The sequence below is a fragment of the Cyprinus carpio genome, chromosome A19, assembly GCF_018340385.1.
Source record: "Cyprinus carpio isolate SPL01 chromosome A19, ASM1834038v1, whole genome shotgun sequence".
Classification (NCBI taxonomy): Eukaryota; Metazoa; Chordata; class Actinopteri; order Cypriniformes; family Cyprinidae; genus Cyprinus; species Cyprinus carpio.
In genome coordinates this window covers 16,026,592-16,032,591 of record NC_056590.1, presented here as the reverse complement: position 1 = coordinate 16,032,591, position 6,000 = coordinate 16,026,592, and positions in this window count along the sequence as shown.

The window sequence follows — 6,000 nt, the reverse complement described above, 5'->3', positions numbered from 1 at the left end:
CAAAATATTATATCAAGTGCCTCTTTTTATTTTCATTTTAACCATATAGATAAATTGAATAAAGCCCAAAGATCACCTGTTAGATTTACCCAAAACTAATTATATTTTATGTTTAACCACTAAAGAGACATCAGAGCCAGCGGCAAATATCAGAAGGACTAGCCGAGTTGAGACTGCTCTAGGCGGACACATGAGCACCGAGCTCCCGCTGATACCATGGAGCTGATCATCTCGGAAATCGGCGAAACACATTTTTTAAATAGGCACTGTCTTTATAAATAAACCGCCGATTTGAGTTTTAAACAACTACATTCTCTCCTGAAATACTTTTGAAGCTACATTTCATGACACAGCAACAGTAATATGAAAAATTATCCAAAATAAATGGCGGTTGAAATCACAATGCTGCGTGAACTCAACCAATCAGCATGTTTAGCGCTCAAGTCCCCCCACGAAACCTCCAGACCTTTGAAAAAGTACTACCTCCTGAGCAGGGACTTTCTGAGGGGCATTTTTTTACCCAGAACTTTATTTAGATCCTGGTTCCTGCGTGGAAACACACCAAGTACCAGCCCAAAATCCCTAGTTCCTGGGTAAAGTTCCAGCGGGTGGAAACGCGGCTTAAGTCACAGTCTGAAATCTTGTTACAGTATCTTATGCAGCAAATTAAAAACAACATTGTTTTTCCTTCCACATTCTTTTTGAGTTACGAAACATAAGCAGAAATGCATAACTCATGGTAAATTACATCAAATTATACAATTACAAGAAACTTTACATCAAAACATGATGTGAAATCAGGAGGAAACATCAACTGGAGCAAACTTAATGGCATTAGGGGTTAGTGAGTGACCCAGAGAATGCAATTTGCTTCTCTTAGCTAAATTCTCAAGCAAATGTGCTCGTCCGTGCATATGGGCCTATTTTAAGGGAAGGTACAAAAGGTTGGTCAGATTTTAAATTAGTTAGTGCATTAGTGCATGTAGAGCTTTAATGGGCATCACAGACCCATGAGAAACAACCCGTTATTTTACCGACTTGAGAGAGCCTCACTGTGTAAGGCTGATATTGAACATCTAAAATGTGCATGCAACAGAATATGCAAATATTCAACAAGACAAAAACATCAGAATCAGAATCAGAATGAGCTTTATTGCCAGGTATGTTTACACATACAAGGAATTTGTTTTCGTGACAGAAGCTTCCGCAGTGCAACAGAATGACAGTGACAGAACAAAAAACACAGATAATAAAAGAATAAAAAATATAGAACAAGTAAGTAAGGTATAACAATATACAAATTGACAATTGTATGTGCAGGTATATTACAATAGACAGTTTTGTATGTACTAAGTATGTGTCTTAGATAAATAAGTGTCTGTGTGTATAAATAGTGTTGTGTGATCCACAGTTATTGTCAAGTGTTCATGAGATGGATTGCCTGGGGGAAGAAACTGTTCCTGTGTCTGGTCGTTCTGGTGCGCAGAGCTCTGTAGCGTCGACCAGATGGCGACAGTTCAAAGAGGGAGTGTGCTGGATGTGAGGGGTCCAGAGTGATTTTGCGAGCCCTTTTGCTCACTCTGGATGAGTAAAGTTCTTGTATAGAAGGTAGGTTTGTACCAATGATTCACTCAGCAGTCCGGACTATCCTCTGTAGTCTTCTGAGGTCAGATTTGGTAGCTGAGCTGGACCAGACAGATATTGAAGTGCAGAGGATGGATTCAATGATGGCAGAGTAGAACTGTTTCAGCAGCTCCTGTGGCAGGTTGAGCTTCCTCAGCTGGCGAAGGAAGTACAACATCTGCTGGACCTTTTTTGGAGTCAATGTGAATGTCCCACTTTAGGTCCTGAGAGATTGTGGTGCCCAGGAACCTGAATGACTCCACCGCAGTCACAGTGCTGTCTATGATGGTGAGGTGGGGGGAGAGCAGGGGGGGTTTCTCCTGAAGTCCACGATCATCTCCATCACTGTTTTGAGCGTCTTGAGCTACAGGTTACTGAGACTGCACCAGACAGCCAGCTCTTTAACCTCCTGTCTATAAGCAGACTCGTCACCATCCTGAATGAGGCCGATGAGTGTGGTGTCGTCTGCAAACTTCATGATTTTGACAGAGGGGTCTTTAGATGTGAAGTCATTGGTGTAAGGGAGAAGAGCAGTGGGGAGAGAACCCAGTCCTGAGGAGCTCCAGTGCTGATTATACGGTTTGACCTGTTTTTTGTTCTGTAGGCAAACTGAAGAGGATCCAGTAAGGGTCTAGTAATGTCCTTCAGGTGCGCCAGCACCAGTTTTTCAAATGACTTTATGACCACAGACGTTAGAGCTACGGGCCTGTAGTCATTTAGTCCTGTAATTTTGGATTTCTTTAGAATGGGGATGATGGTGGAGCGTTTGAAGCATGAAGGGATTTCGCACAGCTCCAGTGATCTGTTGAAGATCTGTGTGAAGATGGGGGCCAGCTGGTCAGCACAGGATTTCAGACAGACTTATGTAACACAATCTGGGCCTGGTCCTTTTTTCCTTTTCTGCTTCCGGAAGACCTGGAACACCTCATCTTTGCTGATCTAAATTGCAGGTGTGAGGGAGAGGGGTGTTGCAGGAGGTGGTGAAATGGTGTGAATGGTTGTGTGGAGAGGTGTTCAGGGCAGGTGGTGGGGTGTTCTTTCAAAACCTGCAGTAGAACTCATTCAGTAAATCCTGCTCTGCTTCATTAGTCCATCTTTTTTACAGTCTTTACAGGTTTAACTGATTTCAGTTTATGTCTGTAGGTCGGTATAAGATGAACTAAACAGTGATCAGAGAGGCCTAAAGCTGCCCGTGGAACAGAGTGATATGCATCCTTTATTTTGGTGTAATAGTGGTCCCATATATATTACTGTCTCTAGTGGAACATGTGATGTGCTGTCTGTATTTTGCCGAGAGATTTGCTTTATTAAAGTCCCCAAGAATGATTAAAACAGACACTCTGTATTCTTGTTCTGTCTCTGTGATCTGATCAGCGAGTTTCTGTAAAGCTGAGCTCACGTGCGCTTGCGGTGGAATGTAAACACTCACCAGAATGAACGAGTGAAACTCCTGCGGTGAATAGAACGGCTTGCAGTTAATGAAGAGTGTTTCTTGATCTGAACAGCACATCTTCTTTAACACTGTTACATCTGTACACCACCTTTCATTGATGTAAAAGCATGTCCCGCCGCCACGTGATTTCCCCATTGATTCTGTGTCGCTCTGAACAGCTAAAAGACCTGCAGATGGAGCGCACTGTCTGGAATGGCGTCGTTTAGCCAAGTTTCCGTGAAACACAGAGCAGCAGAGTGTGAGAAATCCTTATTTGTCGGGGAGAGCAGAAGGAGTTTGTCCATTTGTTGGGTAGAGAGTGGAGGTTTGCCAGATGGATGCTAACCAACGGCTTTCGAAACCCGCGCTTCCTGAGCTTCACGAGGGCGCCGGTTCTCTTACCCCATCTGCGCGTCCCGAAGCCAATTACAATGTCCAGCAAAACACCAGAATAGTCGAAAACCGGTAATATATTGGGTGATGTGTAGTTCCGAATGTCCAGCAATTCATCTCTGGTGAAACTGATTGCAGGAATATAACTAAAGACAGGACAAACTAACAAAAACACAAAAACAACTGCAGAGCACGCCACAGAGGCCGCCATCAGCATCGGTGCCATTACATTACGATATTATCACACACATACTGTGTGTTCTTTGTTCCCTGCTCTCATTCTGTCATCCCCACCCAGCAGATGTTATGCATCACTTCACAGTTACAGGAAGAAAAGAAATGAAACACACACTGGGAAAAGTTCCAAATTACCAAAGGTGTGTATGACAAACAAAATGATATGCCGACAAAATGCTCCGCAGTGAAAATCCCAGCCGCTTGTTAGCCTGTTTAAGGTCTATTTTTGGATCTTGGAGACACCTACCTCTTTTACAGCTTCAGAATGCCTGAAACCCACCAATCAAATGATCCGAATGTTTCCAACACTATTCAGTTTAACAATGGCTTGAACTTTTTAGCTGGCTGTGGAATTGGCATCTTGACCTGTGGTTGACATTTGTTTGGATCCTGAAAGATTGTCTGGCTTCATTGACCTTTTCGCTTTCATGAGTGCTTTCTGTCCATATCGTGAGGACGCTTCGTGCGGTGACTAGTAATGACCAGTAATGATTTGGTATGTGAGATTACAGACAGATTCTGATTTGAACATCTTGAGATGCATGCAGTCTGTCCTTGCAGATAAGAGGCTCTTCAGACAGATTATTACTGAGATGGAAGACTCGAGGAGGGACTGAAGTATTAAAGAACATTAGAAGTTAGACTTTCAAACCTCGCCAGAGATAGTGCTGTGCATCCCTTAATGATTTAAACCCCCTGCTGCTGCTTTCAAGTAGTAGTTCACTCAAAAAGGAACATTCTGGCATCATTTACTCACCCGCATGTCCATACAACCGTGTATGTTGCTATTTTTTTTTTCTGTGGAACAAAAAAAGAATTATTTTTGAAGATTTATATTTAGAATATTTAGAAACATTTAGAATGTTTATGCAATTCTACAATTACAGTTCAACTTCGTCTAAATAAAACAGCAATACCATAAAAGTACACTATGAAAAAAAAAGGAGTATTTTTTTAAGAAAATACGATTTCAGCTTCAAAATTTCATGTTTAATTCTGTTCAAACTTGCCATTTCTTTGTAATGACTTCTGGCAAATTTTGAGTGAATATTGTTTTTAAAGTAAATTCTGCTCCAGTTTTTGTTTTGTTTGTTTTTTGTGTGTAATAACATTTCACAATATTGATCAAATAAATGTAGCCATTGTGAGTGTGGGAGAGATGTCTTCCAAAAACATTAACATCTTACAAACTTTTAAATGCTATAGCATACACTAAAAGACACAAAATTTATTGATTGCATAGGATCTTTAAGATGCAGGTGTTGTACCCCAGGTAGTTGGGATTCAAATTTGTCAGTGCTCAGTAGGACAAAAATTTGACTTGTAAGCTCTCCAATCAAAGTCTATTGATGATAATACCACACAACATGGCAACAGTGAGCTTCGAGCAATGTAGAGATGTCACCTCCGTTACCGGAGGCTAGGGATACTGATGATGCCTCCAGCACTTCAGTGAGATGAGGTTTGCACCAGCAAACAAAGGTCATGCTTCAGGTTGCACTGGCTGGTTTTGTATACATGCATTTGCGTGGCTATGGAGCTCTTTTCAGATCTAGTGCACATCTAATGAGATCATCAGCCCATTTCACTGGACAGACTCAGTGGAGTCAAAATTCAGCAGAGTGCCACAGTCTCACACAGCGATTAGGCCAGGGCCGCTTTAATGGAGGCTGTCTAACGAAGGTCTTTTGTGCTTATTCTCAACTGTGCAGTGCTTTGCATGTGTTTCATCTGAACAAAAAGCCTCAGACTTGGACTCCACATGGGTTCCAAGGTGCTGAAGCAGGCTTTTTATTATTATTATTATTATTATTATTATTATTATTAAAAAGAATAGATTGTCTCAATATTTCACCTCAATGCTTCAGGTCCTGTCCTGCATTGGGATTTGGCTGACAACATCAAGCAGTTTTTTTGGAGGATAATGCGAGCACATTTTCTATGTCTTGATCAGCAAATCAGCATATCAGACTGATTTCTGAAGGATCATGTGACACTGAAGTCTGTAGTAATGATGCTGAAAATACAGCTTTACATCACAAGAATAAATTACATTTTAGCATATATTCAAAAAGAAAACAGTTATTTTAATTTTCTTAATATTTTGCAATATTACTGTTTTACTGTTTTATTCAAATAAATGGAGCTGAGCATAAGAGACTTCTTTAAATCATCACAAAAAAAATTCTTAACCGACCCCAATCAGCTTTTGAATGGTAGTGTGTGTCCTAAGTGAATTTCAGTACACTTTTTACACTGAAAATCGCTCTGAAGAAAGGAACAAGCCTCAAATGTTGCATCGATTTTCTGGTTAT